Source organism: Dermochelys coriacea, chromosome 3 (assembly GCF_009764565.3).
Source record: "Dermochelys coriacea isolate rDerCor1 chromosome 3, rDerCor1.pri.v4, whole genome shotgun sequence".
Taxonomy (NCBI): domain Eukaryota; kingdom Metazoa; phylum Chordata; order Testudines; family Dermochelyidae; genus Dermochelys; species Dermochelys coriacea.
This window is the reverse complement of record NC_050070.1, coordinates 112,293,437-112,313,177: the sequence shown is the minus strand read 5'-3', so window position 1 is coordinate 112,313,177 and position 19,741 is coordinate 112,293,437. Positions and strand designations below refer to the sequence as shown.

Here is a 19,741-nt window from a genome sequence, read left to right as displayed (position 1 = left end):
TAAAACTCCTGCTTCTGCTATGCCTCCAACGCATACTAAAAAAAACCAAACCAACAACCATATGATAATCAAACTAACTTGTAACTTCACCACCAAAATATGTAATAACTACTTGTTCACTCACTTCAGTTTACTCTATCTGGGTGAAATCCTGCTTCTACTGAAGTCTATGGGAGTTTTCCATTTACTTCAATGGGATCAGGATTTCACTCTCTCTGGTGATTATATTAATTATGTCTGAACTAGTTTTAGAATTTTAGTAGCCTTGAGAGGGGCCCATCCTCTCACACTCGTCTTCCATTTTACTACTTCGCTCAATTTCTCCATCTCCTTACCCCTTTTTTCTATTTATTATCTTCCCTCATGTCAATTTACTGTTAATCTGTTAATTCATATTTGATACAGAAGTAATAATCAAGGGAAACATATAAATATGTGAGCTTTGTCACTTTAAAGTCAGAAGGAAGGCAATCAGGGAATTGGATTTAGGTTAGTGCATCCTGCCAAATCATTTAACATGCAGCAGAGCAGTTATTATTCTAGAACTAAGATCAGGCACCTTGAACATGGTTATTTGGAATTCAGAAGTGAAAGTGGGGCTGGGAGAAATCTACTGAATACACACACCTTAAAATGAACTATAAAATATAAAACAGTACAGGAAAAAGAGGAACCTAAACTATTCATTCAAAGCAACAATACTATCCTGAATTCATTTGGGATACACAAAGGCCATTTCATAAGAGATCATTAAGAACATTAGAATGACCATACTGGGTCAGACCAATGGTCCCATTTAGCCCAGTATCCTGTCATCTCATAGTGGTCAATGCTAGATGCTTCAGAGGGAACGAACAGAAAAGTTCAATTATCCAGTGATCCATCCACTGTCATCCAGTACCAGCATCTGGCAATCAGAGGTTTAGGGACACCAACAGCAAGTTCCACAGGTTGACTGGGCGTTATGTAAAGAAGTATTTCCTTGTGTTTGTTTTAAACCTGCTGCCTGTTAATTTCATAGGGTGATCCCTGGTTCTTGTGTTATTTGAAGAAGAAAATAAACACTTCCTTATTTATTTACTTTGCACCATTCATGATTTTATAGACCAGTATCTTATCCCCCCTTAATTGTCTCTTTTCCAAGCTGAACAGTCCCTGTCTTTTTCATCTCTAGTCATACGGAAGCTGTTCCATACCCCTCATCATTTTTGTTGCCCTTTTCTGAGCCTTTTCCAATTCCAATATATCTTTTTTGAGATGGGGCATCCAGAACTGCATACAGTATTCAAGGTATTGGTGTGCCATGGATTTATATAGTGGAATTATGGTATCTTCTGTCTTCTTAGCTATTCCTTTCCTAATGATTCCTAACATTATGTTAGCTTTTTTCACTGCTGCTGAGCATTGGGCAGCTGTTTTCAGGGATCTATTAACAGCTAGTTTAGATACCATCATTTTTTATGTATTGTTTGGATTATGTTTTCCCATGTGCATTACTTTGCGTTTATCAATATTGAATTTCATCTGCCATTTTATTGGCCAGTCACCTAGTTTTGTGAGATCCCTTTGTAACTCTTCATAATCTGCTTTGGACTTAACTATCTTGATTAATTTTGTATACTGTCTGCAAACATTGCCACCTCGTTGTTTACCCTTTTTTCCAGATCCTTTATGAATATGTTGAATAACCCTGGTCCCTGTACAGATTCCCATGGAATCCTGCTATTAACTTATTTTTTATGAAAACTGACCATTTATTCTTACCCTTTGTTTCCTTTTAACCAAGTTACTGATCCATGAGAGGACCTTCCCTCTTATCCCATGGCTACCTACTTTTCTTAAGAACCTTTGGTGAGGGACCTTGTCAAAGGCTTTCTAACCATCCAGCTACACTATATCCACTGGATCGCTCTTTTCCACATGACCCCTTCAAAGAATTCTAATAGATCAGTGAGGCATGATTTCCCTTTACAAAACTGTGTTGATGTTTCCCCACATATCATGTTCATCTATGTGTCTGATAATTCTGTTCTTTATGGTAGTTTCAACCAATTTGTCTGGTACTGAAGTTAGGCTTACCAGCCTGTAATTGCCAGGATCACCTCTGGAGCCTTTTTAAAAAATTGGTGTTACATTAGCTATCTTCTTCCAGTCATTTGGTATAGAGGCCTATTTTAAGTGATAGGTTACATACCACAGTTACCAGAGTAGCAGCTGTGTTAGTCTGTATCTGTAAAAAAGAAAAGGAGGACTTGTGGCACCTTAGAGACTAACAAAAGTGCCATGAGTACTCCTTTTCTTCATACCACAGTTAGTAGTTCTGCAATTTCATATTTGAGCTCCTTCAGAACTCTTGGGTTTGTACCATCTGGTGCTGGTAACTTCTTAATTTAATGTATCAATTTGCTCAAAAACTTCTTCTATCAACACCTCAATCTGAGACAGTCCCTCAGATTTCTCACCTAAAAAAAAATGGCTCTGGTGTAGGAATCTCCCTCACATTCTCTGCAGTGAAAACTGATGCAAAGAATTCATTTAGCTTCTCTGCAATGGCCTCATCTTCCTTGAGTGCTCCTTTAGCTCCCTGACTGCCCAGGACCCCATTGATTGCTTGGTAGGCTTCCTGCTTCTGATGTATTTAAAAAAACGTGGCTGTTAGATTTTGTGTCTTTTGGTAGTGGCTCTTCAAATTATTTTTGTTCCATCTACTTACATTTTTACACTTGACATGCCAGAGTTTATGCTTCTTTCTATTTTCTTCAGTAGGATTTGACTTCCAATTTTTTTGGGGGGGGGGGGGGGAGCTCAGTGGTTTGAGCATTGGCCTGCTAAACCCACAGTTGTGAGTTCAATCCTTGAGGGGGCCATTTAGGGATCTGGGGCAAAAATTGGGAATTGGTCCAGCTCTGAGCTGGAGGTTGGACTAGATGACCTACTGAGGTCCCTTCCAACCCTGATATTCTATAAGATGCCTTTTTGCCTCTAATCACCTCTTTTACTCTGTTGTTTAGCCATATTGGCATTTTCTTGATCCTCTTGGTTTTGTTTTGTTTTATTTGGGGAATACATTTAATTTGAGCCTCTATTATGATGTTTTTAAAAAGTTTCCATGAAGCTTGCAGACATTTCCCTTGTGACTGTTCCATTTAATTTCTACTTTAGCTTCCTCATTTTTCTGTAGTTCCCCTTTTTGAAGTTAAATGCTACTGTGGTAGGTTTCTCTGGTATTCCCTCTCCCCCACCCCAGGATGTTAAATTTACATTATCATCACTATCACTGAGTGGTTCTGCTTGGACCAGATCCTGTGCGCCACTGAGGACTACATCAAGAACTGCCTCTTCCCTTGTTGGTTCCAGGACTAGCTGCTCCAAGAAGCAGTCATTAATGGTGCCTAGAAATTTTATCTCTGCATCCCATCCTGAGATGACATGTACCCAGTCAATATGGAGATAGTTGAAATTCCTTATTATTATTGAGTTTTCTATTTTTACAGCCTCTCTAATCTCCCTGACCATGTCACAATCACCATCACCATCCTGGTCAGGTTGTTAATAGTACAGTCTTATTATTCAAGCATAGAATTTCTATCCATAGAGATTCTATGGTACTGTTTGATTCATTTAACATTTTTACTACATTTGCCACTGTTTTCACATATGGTGCCACTGCCCCATCCTCACTACCTACTCTGTAATTCCTATATATTTTGTACCCTGACATTACCGTGTCCCATTAATTATTATCATTCCAACAAGTTTCTCTGTTGCCTATTATCTCAACATCCTCATTTAATACTAGGCACTCAAATTCACCCATCTAAGTATCAGAGCTGTAACTAGTTATTTTAGCACCTGGCGCAAGCAAGCATATTTGCTCCCCCTAGCAATGACATGGGGGGAGGGGCATGTGGGGTCACATGCCCTCCCCAGATTTCTGTCTTCCATTTAGCACAGAAGTTTTCAAGCTGTGGGGTGTACCCCTGGCTTTCTGTGCTGTGGGAGCTGGGGAGATGGCTGGCTGGCTGGCAGCCCTCCCTACCCAGCTCCCCAAGCCGGGCCGCCTCTGCACGGCCAGGCACTTGGCACAGCTCTGAGCTGCACCTCTGACACACCCTTGCCTCTCCCACAAAGGAGCCTGGCACCAGCTGGTGAACCCCCTTGAGTTGGCCCCATGCACGGAGCCTGGCTGCCATGAGATGCTTGCCTTGGGGAGAGGCTGCTCACTGGTCAGTGCCAGGCTCCTTCGGGGGACAGGAAAGGGTAAGCTGGGGTGCAGCTCGGAGTGGTGCCACCCACCCTGCCTGGGCAGCACCTGGCAGTGCAGAGGCGGATCAGCTCAGGGAACAGGGCAGGAAGGGCTGCCAGGCAGCCAGTGAGCGAGCGCCCTGGCACAACGGATTGCGTGATTCCCACCAGCTTCTCATCTGCCCGTGATGGTTTTTAAATGGTGGGGCATTCCCACACCCCCACAGTTTGAAAACCTCTGTGCTAAAGGGAAGGCAGAAATCTTGGGGGGGCAGGGAATGACCCCACATGCCCCCCCACACGGCCTCTTTTTTCCACCTCCATGGCTTTGTGCCCTGGGCAGCTGCCCTGCTTGCCCCTGTCTTGATTACAGCCCTGCTTAGTATTTAGACTTCTTCAGTTTGTATACGCAAAAAGAAAAGCAGTACTTGTGGCACCTTAGAGACTAACAAATTTATGAGAGCATAAGCTTTCGTGAGCTACAGCTCACTTCATTGGAATGCATCCGATGAAGTGAGCTGTAGCTCACGAAAGCTTATGCTCTCATAAATTTGTTAGTCTCTAAGGTGCCACAAGTATTGCTTTTCTTTTTGCGAATACAGACTAACACAGCTGCTACTCTGAAACCTGTAAGTTTGTATACAAATACTTATAAAATTTTCAATATATCAATATTTAGTTGTCTGCCTTCATGTGATGTAATAGAATGGGACTCTTTTTCATTTGACGGTTTCTCTTCAGCGCCTACCTGTACTTTATCAATTTCTATCCTCTCCTCTTTACTATGATATAGAGAATCCTTGTTAACAGATCCTCACCTACGGGATGTCTCTGTCTGAACTGTGTGCTCCTCCGCACCTGTCGGCTTTCCCCCCATCCCTGAGTTTAAAAACTTCTCTACGACCATTTTAATTTTACATGCCAGCAATCTGGTTCCATTTTGGTTTAAGAGAAGCCCATCCTTCCTAAATAAGCTCCTCCTTTCTCAAAGGTTCACCAGTTCCTACTAAACCGAAAACCCTACTTCCTACATGAGAGACAACCTGTGCCTATGGATAGTGGTGGTGGGGCGGGTACAGAATGAGGAAAACTGGCTTCAGCAGCATTACTGAGCTTGCTCAGTCCATGTGACCCTGCTCAGTACAAGCAGAAAATCTGGGGGGGGAATGTGAACCCGCATGCCCCTCCCATCCCCATATTGCCTCTGCCCTACACCATCATCTCATCCACGCATCGAGACCCTGCAGTTCTGCCTGTCTAACTGGCTCTGCATGTGGAACTGGAAGCATTTCAGACAATGCCACCCTGGTGGTCCTGGACTTTAATCTCATATCTAGCAGCCTCAATTTGGTCTCCAGTTCAAATTGAGGCCTCAATTTGGCTTCTCTAATACCTTTCCCTATGTCATTGCTATCTACATGTACCACAGCCACCAGCTCCTCCCCAGGACTGCACATAATTCTGTCTAGATGTCTCGATGTTACCTGTCTAGCTGTTATCTCCTCTTTGGAGCATAGGTGCTGGAACTAGGGGTGCTTGAAGTGTTTCCATCATATACAGGGTTTACAGTTTGGTTCAATGACTCTCAGCACCCCCACTATCCACATTGTTCCAGAAATCCTGCTTTGGAGTCTACATTTGTGGGAATGGTGACAGTATGCAGGTGGAGATCAAAATAATCTGAAAGATATAACTGAAAATTTCATTCACACAAGACAGCTGAAAACAGGCTTTGTTTTTGACATGCTGCCTACAAAGAAAGGTCAAAGGTGAGGAAGAGTCAAACTGGATCAGACAGGAATCAGTGCAATAAAAATGCAAGTCTTCATTATTTTCCTGAAACAACATTAATGGGACCTATATTTACTAGGTTTTGTTGAGGGTAAGAATATACATTTCATGCATATAATTATTTTGGTTTTTCTGATTTTCTGTCTATTTTTGACAAAATAAAAAAAAAGTTTGGGATACTGGCTTTTTCCCCAAAGCAGGCCACTAGAGAGAATGCTGTACTTTAATCTTCTAATTTGGCCTAAGAGTAGGCACAATTGGCTGAGCACAAATCAATTAATGGAGACAGCAGAACATAGCACAGTTCTGTGGTAAATTTGGTGTCTATTCCCATTAGTAAAGCTCAACAGCTGATGATGAGATCACTGCCCCTGACTGTACTTGGTCAATATACAGTCCATTTTTCCCCTCCCCAAGGGCATGATAACGAGTTTTGCCTCGAAATGGAACTGTTACTTTCCTTGCACAGTTGCTGTTTGTGATAGGTTTGATGACAAGAAAATTAATCAAATCTATTTATTATTTGTTAACTGCGGGTTTTCTAACAACCCTTCTAAGAGCTCGTCATTAGGTTGAGCTCAGTGCTTTGCAAGATTTTGATGACATAAAGCCCTTTGAATCATCCAGGAGCTACAGGTTTAAGGCAATGTCTACCCAGTACAACATATCTTCTGAATACCATTTCTCTAAATCCCTGCAGCTAACACTGTCTCTATGCTGAATGTTCAGGCAATTTCACACATGTCCTGTTGACACAACTAAGATGAGCTTATTTGTGCTTTACTGCTGGGGACATGTTTTGAGTGAGCTGAATTTTCTCCTTCTTTTCCACAACAGATACATCTTGGGCAATTTGTGTATTCTAGGAATAAACCCCCAGATTTTTCTTTTTGTGTGTTCTCCATGTGTTCCTCTGCTAAGTAACTTGGACTCCATAAGCTGCACTGGCTGCCACTATCTTTCCACAGAGAATTCAAAGTGATAGTTTTAATTTATAAGCCCTAAATCCCAGCTTTTCTGCATACTCCCTGTGGGATGTTGGGACAAGTCACCAAAATTTCTTCTTGCTTTGATTAAATGCATAGTAATTCCCTAAATTTGTAAAGAAAAATTCATGAATGTTTCTGAGTTGCTCAGATGTTATGGTGATAGGAACCACAGAGCTAGATATATAGATAAATGGTTTGTCACATGGGTGACTGCCTCTTTATTTGTCTGATATTGTTATAGATGTAATCAATAAAGGAAGCTGGGCTTGAGCCCTCTATGTTTAAGAGAACGTGATACAAGTATTTTCTGAATCCTTAGCTTTGGAATTCACTCTGCTTCTCCCCGTAATATGCCAAAGCCTGATTTGCTAGCCTCTCCCAACACCCAAGGGAGAAGGGGAGTACCTAATCATGCTGAGATGGGGGATATAGTAGATTTGGCCTAGGCCTGGTATTATTAGATTTAATTTATTAGATAAATTAGATTGATTTATTACTAGTATACAGGCAATTTCATAACTATGCTGAAGAGCTCATTAATCTTGCAGAGAAGGCAGAACAAGAATCAATGGCTGGAATCAGTAGCCAAACAAACTGAATTTAGAAGTAAGGCACACATTTTTAACAGTGAGTGTGATTTGCCATGTGAACAAGCTAGCAAGGGAAGCGGTGAATTCTCAATCTTTTGTTTTCATTTCAAGACTGGATGCCTTTCTGGAACATATGCTTTAGCCAAACAAAGTTTTGGGCTCAATATAAGGCCAACTAAGTGAAATGTAATATCCTGTGATATACAAATAATACTAGATGATATAATGGTCCCTTCTGGCCTTAAACTCTATGAATTTATAAATCCTGAATTATTTTTATGCAGCTTGAGACATGGCTATCAAATCCATCAATAAATGATAGGCCCAAACCAAAATCCAAAGTACTGAGACAGTTCAAACCTCTATTTTTGATTCACTGTCTTATCTGCATTTCAGGAGGAGAATGTCTGCTACTGCTCAGTCATCAAGCAAAGAACCCCTTAGTGGCAGAGCTGGAGCCATTTGACCATTTACACTGCAGAGCTAACCTTGCTGTGAGGGAGGGATGTTATTCTAGGAGAGGGCCAAAGTGGATATCTTTGTACGTGGGTTACCACCACACCCCTCATGTACAGGTTACCAGTCCTTTCAGCCCCTAGAGAAGCAATTTATATAGCAAGTGAAGTCTCTTGTTAGTGCAGTTGTCTTTCCCATCCTAGGAAGGCTAGTAGAACATACTCTGCTTTCCTTCATGTCAGGACAATGAATCATTCACGATGCTCCTTCCATCAAGATAGTCTCTACAGTAAAGTATCTGTGGCATCAAAGGGGATAAGGGATAAAGGAAAAAACATTAGTCTCATCTCCAAGCCTCTGATCCCAGCTTGGCAACATCGACTCTGGCCTAACTAAACCCTGAGTCCCTTAACCTAATGGGCCACATCTGGTAGCTTTTCTTGCAAGACTGATATTTGAGGCATGCCCACTATGGGCTCATCTCTTTCTCTCAACCTGATAAAGGGGTTTTCCCAACAGTGAGGTAGATACATGCTGTCAAAATCTCATTATAGCACATGTTCAGGTCTTTGTCTGTTTAGCGTACTTGATTATCACCAAGAGGAGGAAATCGCAGACTATTTGGGTTTTAGTCCATTTACAATGCAATTTCTAGCTCAGTAACAAGAGACTGTCACAACAGTTCTCACTGTCTGACTCCAGTCCTCTCTATGCTGCTGTATAATTAGAGCAGATTTTAACCTCCCACTGGCATTTCTGGAAGTTTAGTAAATTAAACTAACCTTTTCTTTTCTTTTTTGTAGCACAAAACAAATTGCTTTCCATGCTCATGGGAGTTTTAATGTTCAATGTAAATTAGAGCGCTATTTTAAATATACGTTTGAAACTATTTGATTAAAAAGTAGGTATATACAAAGTGTTCAAACTCAGACCCTGGATGACTAGGTACGGTTTAGGGAGAGACTTGCTCTAGTGGTCTGAGTGTGGGAACACAAGCCAAGAATCACTGCATTCTAATCCCTGCTCTGACATTGACTCACTTGGGCAAGTCTTCCAACCTCTCTGCACTACTTATCCTGTCTGTCAAGCAACATTATACGGCTTAACCCTGGTCTGTACACATATTTTGTACCGGGTATCGCTATGTTGGTTAGGGACGTGGGTATTTTGTTTGTTTGTTTGTATTTTCTACTGAATTAGTTATACCGATACAATTCCTGATGTGGACACGGGTGTAAATGTTCTTATATTGGTGAAACTTATTCTCCTTCCCATATAGTAGTAAGTTGTATCAGTATAAACACTTTTATACCAGTGTAAGTGCACTCACCCTAGGGGGTGTTGTTCTGCTTTAAGTGCAAGGTATAGTTAAAATGGCCCAACTTATGTGTAGACAAGACCCTACTTACTAGCAATGGTGCTGGGAGGATTAATTAGTTAATAGCTAAGAAGTGTGGACTGCTAATTATTGTCATCAGCATTAATTTTTAGTAGTTTGAATCAACCTCACCTGAAATATAAGGCCACTTCCTCTTTTCAACTATCTGTCCAGTTAAGAGTGAATACACCCTTGCCCTACAATTGTGTTGGTTATTTGGGAAGGTTCACTAAATAATGTCCAGACTTTACGGGTTGTTTGTGAACTGCTGGCTTTGATTTGAACTGCTGGCGTTATTTAGATTGTGTGAGTGTCACTTAAATCACAGGGTATTGTTTCAGCTCCCAAGATGGATGGCAAATATTAAAGAAGAATAATGAACAATGACTTATGCATTTCTGAGAAATCATTTGTGCTAAAAATTCATGAAAAGTTTAGAATTGTGAATATTTTCCCTGAATACAAGGCAAATCCTCCAAATACTCAAAAAAATGAAGACCAATGAATCAAAGTGAAAGTAAGTCAACGCTTTCATTTGTGAAAATATTTGTTGTGAATCTGATTGTTTTCTTCTTTTGACCAGATTTCTGATTAACACAACAAAGTTCTGAATTGTAGTGCAGAGAAAGAACAGGTCCTACATAGGGGATTATTGAGCAATTAGCAATAACTAGAGTAAATTTAGAAAAAATAACTCTTGCTAGACAAAGTTGTTGTTGTTGACAGGACTGCAAAGTTAATAGATGAAGGGAATGCAGTAGTTGTAATGGGCCAGATCTTGAAGTGATGTGAATAAACACAGGTCGATTCACATAAATGAAATGGTCAGTTTGCACCAGATGAAAATTTGGCTCCACATGTTTAAATTTTAGTAGAAGTATGTTGTGCTGTTGCTTATAAAACCTGAATTTAAAAATTAATTCAAATTGGCTTGGTTAGTAACATCATCACATAGATTGAAAACTGACTGAAAGGCCATAAACTATAGCAATGTATTAAATTATGGGTTACCATGGGGAGCAGAGTTAGGGCTTTTCAGTTCATATTTAATATCTACATTAATAGTTTAGAAAAGAGACTAAGCAGCATATTAATGAAATCCGCTGATATTAAAAATGGAAAAGCAGAGAACAACCATTAAGACTGGGAGATAATGTAAAGGAACTTAGGAGAGCTTAGAAATATGGACAGAAAATAACTAAGTGAGGTTCACAAAAAGAAAAGGAGTAATTGTGGCACATATGTGAAATGGGTGAGGACAAAGTCACAAAGTTCAGCCACCAGGTTAGCCGTGACATTATCAGGGATACTGTTCCTGACGGCTGAAAAAGCACAAGAACAAATCCGCACAGAAACACCCCTGGAACCCCGACCTGGGGTATTCTATCTGCTACCCAAGATCCATAAACCTGGAAATCCTGGATGCCCCATCATCTCAGGCATTGGCACCCTGACAGCAGGATTGTCTGGCTATGTAGACTCCCTCCTCAGGCCCTACGCTACCAGCACTCCCAGCTATCTTCGAGACACCACTGACTTCCTGAGGAAACTACAATCCATCGGTGATCTTCCTAAAAACACCATCCTAGGCACTATGGATTTAGAAGCCCTCTATACCAACATTCCACACAAAGATTCATAGATTCATAGATACTAAGGTCAGAAGGGACCATTCTGATCATCTAGTCCGACCTCCTGCACAGTGCAGGCCACAGAATCTCACCCAACCACTCCTATGAAAAACCTGACCTATGTCTGAGCTATTGAAGTCCTTAAATCATGGTTTAAAGACTTCAAGGAGCAGAGAAGCCTCCCTCAAGTCAACCATGCCCCATGCTACAGAGGAAGGCGAAAAACCTCCTGGGCCTCTCCAATCTGCCCTGGAGAAAAATTCCTTCCCGACCCCAAATATGGCAATCAGCTAAACCCTGAGCATATGGGCAAGATTCACCAGCCAGATACTACGAAAAATTCTTCCCTGGGTAACTCAGATCCCATCCATCTAATATCCCATCTCAGGGGATTAGTCCTATTTACCCTGAATATTTAAACATCAATTACTTACCAAAATCCCATTATCCCATCTCCTCCATAAACTTAACGAGTAGAATCTTAAAACCAGATAGATCTTTTGCCTCCACTGCTTCCCTTGGAAGGCTATTCCAAAACTTCACTCCTCTGATGGTTAAAAACCTTCGTCTGATTTCAAGTCTAAACTTCCTGGTGACCAGTTTATACCCATTTGTTCTTGTGTCCACATTGGTGCTGAGCTGAAATAATTCCTCTCCCTCTCCTGTATTTATCCCTCTGATATATTTATAGAGAGCAATCATATCTCCCCTCAACCTTCTTTTAGTTAGGCTAAACAAGCCAAGCTCCTTAAGTCTCCTTTCATAAGACAAGTTTTCCATTCCTTGGATCATCCTAGTAGCCCTTCTCTGTACCTGCTCCAGTTTGAATTCATCCTTTTTAAACATGGGAGACCAAAACTGCACACAGTATTCTAGGTGAGGTCTCACCAGTGCCTTGTATAATGGTACTAAAACCTCCTTATCCCTAGTGGAAATGCCTCTCCTGATGCATCCCAAAACCTGCCTTAGCTTTTTTCACAGCCATATCACATTGGCAGCTCATAGTCATCCTACGATCAACCAATACTCCAAGGTCCTTCTCCTCTTCCGTTACTTCTAATTGATGCGTCCCCAACTTGTAACTAAAATTGTTGTTATTAATCCCTAAATGCATAACCTTACACTTCTCACTATTAAATTTCATCCTATTACTATTACTCCAGTTTACAAGGTCATCCAGATCCTCCTGTATAATATCCCGATCCTTCTCCAAATTGACAATACCTCCCAGCTTTGTATCATCTGCAAACTTTATTAGCACACTCCCATTTTTTGTGCCAAGGTCAGTAATAAAAAGATTAAATAAGATTGGTCCCAAAACCGATCCCTGAGGAACTCCACTGGTAACCTCCCTCCAACCTGACAGTTCGCCTTTCAGTAGGACCCGTTGCAGTCTCCCCTTTAACCAATTCCTTATCCACCTTTTGATGTTCATATTGATCCCCATCTTCTCCAATTTAACTAATAATTCCCCATGTGGCACGGTATCAAATGCCTTACTGAAATCTAGGTAAATTAGATCCACTGCATTTCCTTTATCTAAAAAATCTGTTACTTTTTCAAAAAAGGAGATTAGGTTGGTTTGGCACGATCTACCTTTTGTAAAACCATGTTGTATTTTGTCCCATTTACCATTGACTTCAATGTCCTTAACTAATTTCTCCTTCAAAATTTTTTCCAGGACCTTGCATACTACAGATGTCAAACTAACTGGCCTGTAGTTACCCGGATCACTTTTTTTTCCTTTCTTAAAAATAGGAACTATATTAGCAATTCTCCAATCATTCGGTACTACTCGTGAGTTTACAGATTCATTAAAAATTCTTGCTAATGGGCTTGCAATTTCAGGTGCCAATTCCTTTAATATTCTTGGATGAAGATTATCTGGGCCCCCTGATTTAGTCCCATTAAGCTGTTTCAGTTTTGCTTCTACCTCAGATATGGCAATATCTACCTCCATATCCTCATTTCCATTTGTCATGCTACCATTATCCCTAAGATCCTCTTTAGCCTTATTAAAGACTGAGGCAAAGTATTTGTTTAGATATTGGGCCATGCCTAGATTATCTTTAACCTCCGCTCCATCCTCAGTGTTAAGCGGCCCCACTTCTTTCTTAGTTTTCTTCTTATTTATATGGCTATAGAACCTTTTACTATTGGTTTTAATTCCCTTTGCAAGGTCCAACTCTACTCGACTTTTAACCTGTCTCACTTTATCCCTACATGTTCTGACCTCAATTAGGTAGCTTTCCTTGCTGATCTCTCCCATCTTCCACTCCCTGTATGCTTTCTGCTTCTTCTTAATCACCTCTCTAAGATGCTTGCTCATCCAGCTTGGTCTACAACTCCTTCCTATGAATTTTTTCCTCTTTCTTGGGATACAGGCTTCCGATAGCTTCTGCAGCTTTGATTTAAAGTAATCCCAGGCCTCCTCTACCTTTAGATCCATAAATTCTTCAGTCCAATCCACTTCCCTAACTAATTTCCTTAATTTTTGAAAGTCAGCCCTTTTGAAATCAAAAACCCTAGTTGCAGATTTATTTTTGTTAATCCTTCCATTTAGTTTGAACTGAATTAGCTCATGATCACTTGAGCCAAGATTGTCCCCTACAACCATTTCTTCTATGAGGTCCTCACTACTCACCAAAATTAAATCTAAAATGGCATCCCCTCTAGTCAGTTCAGCAACTACTTGATGAAGGAATCCATCAGCTATCGCACCTAGGAAAATCTGAGCCCTATTATTATTACTAGCACTGGTCCTCCAGTCTATATCTGGGAAGTTAAAGTCTCCCATGATCACGCAGTTTCCATTAGTATTTACTTGATTAAAAACATTAAAAAGGGCTCTATCCATATCCAAATTAGATCCCGGAGGTCTATAGCACACCCCAAGCACTATTGTAGGAGAGGCTTTAGTAGTTTTCTTCCCCAATGTAATTTTTGCCCAGACGGACTCTGTCTTATCCATTGCATCGCTTCTTATTTCTTTACATTCTACCTCATCATTGATATACAATGATACTCCACCACCTTTACCTTTGTTTCTGTCTTTCCTAAACAGCACATACCCTTCAATACCTGTAGTCCAGTCATGACTACTATTCTACCATGTTTCTGTTATCCCTATAAGTTTCACTTCCTGCACCAGTAGCTCTAGTTCCTCCATTTTGTTACCTAGGCTCCTCGCATTGGTGTACAAACATCTTAATTTTTGCTTTTTGGCCTCGCTCACATTTTGTACCCTATTAGGCACAGTCATTCTACAGCCAGTATAACCTATTAGACTAGTATCCACACCGCCTCGCTCCTTATATACATTCTCCTACCCACGGCTGTATCCTTTCTTACTTCATCTTCTTCCCTCTCAATGCTAAAATCTGGCGTGGAGATTTCTTGGACATCTCCCACCCATCTCCCCCTAATTCCTAGTTTAATGCTCTCTTTATCAGTTGTGCCAGCCTTGATCCTAGAAGTCTATTTCCTTCCCTACTCAGATGAAGTCCATCCAGAGAGAACTGTCCTCCGTCTGTGAATGCCTCCCAGTGGCCATACATCCCAAAGCCCTCCTTATAGCACCACTGCCTAAGCCATCTGTTGACAGTCATAATCTTGTCACACCTTTGTTGCCCTTCTCTAGGAACAGGAAAGATCCCGCTAAAGATCACCTGAGCCTCAATTTCCTTAAGATGGACTAGAAGCCATCAGGAACAGTATCCCCGATAATGTCACAGCTAACACGGTCGCTGAACTTTGTGACTTTGTCCTTACCCATAACTATTTCACATTTGGGGACAATGTATACCTTCAAATCAGCAGCACTGCGATGGGTACCCGCATGGCCCCACAGTATGCCAACATTTTTATGGCTGACTTAGAACAACGCTTCCTCAGCTCTCGTCCCCTACTGCCCCTACTCTACTTGCGCTACATCGATGACATCTTCATCATCTGGAACCATGGAAAAGAAGCCCTTGAGGAATTCCACCAGGATTTCAACAATTTCCATCCCACCATCAACCTCAGCCTGGACCAGTCCACACAAGAGATCCACTTCCTGGACATTACGGTGCTAATAAGCGATGGTCACATAAACACCACCCTATATCGGAAACCTATTGACCGCTATTCCTACCTACATACCTCTAGCTTTCATCCAGATCACACCACACGATCCACTGTCTACAGCCAAGCTCTACGATACAACCACATTTGCTCCAACCCCTCAGATAGAGACAAACACCTACAAGATCTCTATCATGCATTCTTACAACTACAGTACCCACCTGCTGAAGTGAAGAAACAGATTGACAGAGCCAGAAGAGTACTCAGAAGTCACCTACTGTAGGACAGGCCCAACAAAGAAAATAACAGAACGCCACTAACCATCACCTTCAGCCCCCAACTAAAACCTTTCCAATGCATCATCAAGGATCTATAACCTATCCTGAAGGACGACCCATCACTCTCACAGATCTTGGGAGACAGGCCAGTCCTTGCTTCCAGACAACCCCCTAACCTGAAGCAAATACTCACCAGCAACCACACACCACACAACAGAACCACAAACCCAGGAACCTATCCTTGCAACAAAGCCCGTTGCCAACTCTGTCCACATATCTATTAGGGGACACCATCATAGGGCCTAATCACATCAGCCACACTATCAGAGGCTCGTTTACCTGCGCATCTACCAATGTGATATATGCCATCATGTGCCAGCAATGCCCCTCTGCCATGTACATTGGCCAAACTGGACAGTCTCTACGTAAAAGAATGAATGGACACAAATCAGACGTCAAGAATTATAACATTCAAAAACCAGTTGGAGAACACTTCAATCTCTCTGGTCACTCGATTACAGACCTAAGAGTGGCTATCCTTCAACAAAAAAGCTTCAAAAACAGAGTCCAACGAGAGACTGCTGAATTGGAATTAATTTGCAAACTGGATACAATTAACTTAGGCTTGAATAGAGACTGGGAATGGATGAGTCATTACATAATGTAAAACTATTTCCTCATGTTATTTCTCCGCCCCACCCCACCCACCCCCCACTGTTCCTCAGACGTTCTTGTTAACTGCTGGAAATGGCCCACCTTGATTATCACCACAAAAGGTTTTCCTCCTTCCCCCACACCCTTCCTGCTGGTAATAGCTCATCTTAAGTGATCACTCTCCTTACAGTGTGTATGATAAAACCCATTGTTTCATGTTCTCTGTGTGTGTGTATAAATCTCCCCACTGTATTTTCCACCAAATGCAAACGATGAAGTGAGCTGTAGCTCACGAAAGCTTATGCTTTATGTATCCCCAAAAAGAAAAGGAGTGCTTGTGGCACCTTAGAGACTAACAAATGTATTTGAGCATAAGCTTTCGTGAGCTACAGCTCACTTCATCGGATACTTATGCTCAAATACATTTGTTAGTCTCTAAGGTGCCACAAGTCCTCCTTTTCTTTTTGCGGATACAGACTAACATAGCTGCTACTCTTAAAGTAATGATTGAATGACTCTGGATAAAATAAACCCCAAACTCTTTGAATTTCCAAATAAAATAAAATGTTTAATTATGCTTAATTTTATGCCCTTGCATTTCTAGGTTCCTTCTAGGATCAGATATGGGACGGGGGTTCTTATGTTGTTGTAACTGGGTGCAAAATACCCAAGGCTAAATATGGCCCGATCAAGAAAAAGTGCAAGTCTCTAAATCTGTTTACATATAACTGGAAGGGGAGGGATTTGCAAAGTTAAGGGTTCCATTTTTAAAAAGGGTACCTCAAATTCACACATGTATTTATTGCTTTATTTGAATTTCTGGGAGTTGGTGAAGTTAAAAAGTTTCCCTTCAGGAAAATCAGCTGCTCTTTATGAACTCTGGGAAGAAGGATAAAGGAGTTTGAGGTGGAAGTCGTGTTCGCGTCCATCCTCCCTGTTGAAGGAAAGGGCCCAGATAGGGACCCTCAAATTGTGGAGGTGAAGGCGTGATTACGCAGGTGGTGTCAGAGAGAGGGCTTTGGATTCTTCGACCATGGGATGGTGTTCAAGGAAGAAGGATTGCTAGGAAGAAATGGGATCCACCTAGCGAAGAGAGGGAAGAGCATCTTCACAGGCAGGCTTGCTAACCTAGTGAGGAGCCTTTAAACTAGGTTCTCCAGGGGATGGTGACCTAAGCCCAGAGGTAAGTGGGCAAGTGGGATACTGGGAGGAAACACAAGGAGGACGGTACAAGATGGGAAGCCTCCTGATTCATACTGAGAAAGTAGGGCAATCGGCTAGTTATCTTAGGTGCATGTACACGAATGCAAGAAACCTGGGAAACAAGCAGAAAGAACTGGAAGTCCTGGCAGAATCAAGGAACTATGATGTGATTGGAATAACAGAAACTTGGTGGGGCAGTTCACATGACTGGAGCACTGTCATGGATGGGTATAAACGGTTCAATAAGGACAGGTATGGGAGGAAAGTTGGAGGAGTTGCACTGTATGTAAGAGAGCGGTATGATTGCTCAGAGCTCAAGTATGAAATTGGAGTAAAACCTGTTGAGAGTCTTTGGGTTAAGTTTAGAGGCAAGAGCAACAAGGGTGATGTAGTGGTGAGCATGTGCTATGGACCACTGGATCAGAAGGATGAGGTAGATGAGGCTTTCTTTGGACAACTAGCTGAAGTTTCCAGATCACAGGCCCTGGTTCTAATGCCGGACTTCATTCAACTTGACATCTGCTAGGAGAGCAATACAGCAATGCACAGACAATCCAAAAAGTTTTTGGAGAGTGTTGGGGACAACTTCCTGGTACAAGTGCTGGAGGAACCAACTAGGGACCATGCTCCTCTTGATCTGCTGCTTACAAACAGGGAAGAATTGTAGGGGAAGTAGAAGTGAGTGGCAACCTAGGCAGCAGTGACTATGAGATGGTTGAGTTCAGGATCCTGACAAAAGGAAGAAAGGAGAGTAGCAAAATATGGACCCTGGACTTCAGAAAAGCAGACAGACTCCCTTAGGGAACTGATGGGCAGGATCCCTGGGAGGCTAATATGAGGGGGCAAGGAGTCTAGGAGAGCTGGCTTTATTTTAAAGAAACCTTATTGAGGACACAGGAACAAATCATCCTAATGTGCAGAAAGATAAGCAAATATGGCAGGTGACCAGCTTGGATTAACAGTGAAATCTTTGGTGAGCTTAAATTCAAAAAGGAAGCTTAGAAGAAGTGAAACTTGGACAAATGACTCGGGAGCAGTATAAAAATATTGCTCGAGCTTGCAGGGGTATAATCAAGAAGCCCAAGACACAATTGGAGTTGCAGCTAGCAAGAGCTGTGAAGGGTAACAAAAAGGGTTTCTACAGGTATGTTAGCAACAAGAAGTTGGTCAGGGAAAGTGTGGGACTCTTACTAAATGGGGGAGACAACATAATGACAGATGATGTGGAAAAAGCTGAAGTACTCTATGCTTTTTTTGCCTCGGGCTTCACAGACATGGTCAGCTCCCAGACTGCTCACTGGGCAACACAGAATGGGGAGGAAGTGAGCAGCCCTCAGTGGTAAAAGAACAGGTTAAGGACTATTTAGAAAAGCTGGTCATCCACAAGTTCATGGGTACAGATCTAATGCATCCAAGGGTGCTGAGGGAGTTGGCTGATGTGATTGCAGAGCCATTAGCCATTATCTTTGAAAATTCGTGGCATTCAGGGAAGGTCCCGGATGATTGGAAAAAGGCAAATATAGTGCCCGTATTTTAAAAAGGGAAGAAAGAGAATCCGGGAAACTACAGACTGGTCAGCCTCACTTCAAAATCATGGAGCAGGTCCTCAAAGAATCCATTTTGAAGCACTTGGAGGAGAAGAAGGTGATCAGCAACAATCAACATGGATTCACCAAGGGCAAGTCATGCCTGACCAACCTGATTGCCTTCTATGATGAGATAACTGGCTCTGTGGATATGGGGAAAGTGATGGATGTGATATAGCTTGACTTTAGCAAAGCTTTTTATACAGTCTCCCACAGTATTCTTGCCAGCAATTTAAAGTAGTATGGATTGGATGAATGGACTATAAGTTGGATAGAAATCTGGCTAGACTGTCAGGCTCAACGGATAGTGATCAATGGCTCGATGTCTAGTTGGCAGCTGGTATCAAGCAGAGTGCCCCAGGGGTCAGTTTTGTTCAACATCTTTATTAATGATCTGGATGATGGGATGAAGTGCATCCTCAGAAAGTTTGCAGACGACACTAAGCTGGGGGGAGAGGTAGATACGCTAAAGGGTAGGGACAGGGTCCAGAGTGACCTAGACAAATTGGAGGATTGGGCCAAAAGATATCTGATAAGGTTCAAAAAGGACAAGTGCAGAGTCCTGTACTTAGGAAGAAAGAATCTCATGCACCGCTACAGGCTGTGACTGACTGGCTAAGCAGCAGTTTTGCAGAAAAGGACCTGGGGATTATAGTGGATGAGAAGCTGGATATGAGTCAGCAGTGAGCCCTTGTTGCTAAGAAGGCTAATGGCATATTGGGCTGTATTAGTAGGAGCATTGCCAGCAGATCGAGGGAAGTGATTATTCCCCTCTATTCAGCACTGGTGAGGCCACACCAGAAGTATTGCGTCCAGTTTTGGTCCCCCACTACAGAAGGGATGTGGACAATTGCCCAGTGGAGGACAACAAAAAT

The 19,741-nt window shown here is 41.8% G+C and overlaps 1 protein-coding gene across 3 annotated transcripts in view; it reads right to left on the bottom strand.

The window, feature by feature from the left end:
• The window catches only part of GRM1 (glutamate metabotropic receptor 1), a 289,991-nt gene that overhangs the window by 9,603 nt on the left and 260,647 nt on the right, over positions 1-19,741 (bottom strand). The gene's annotated exons all lie outside the window — the stretch shown is intronic.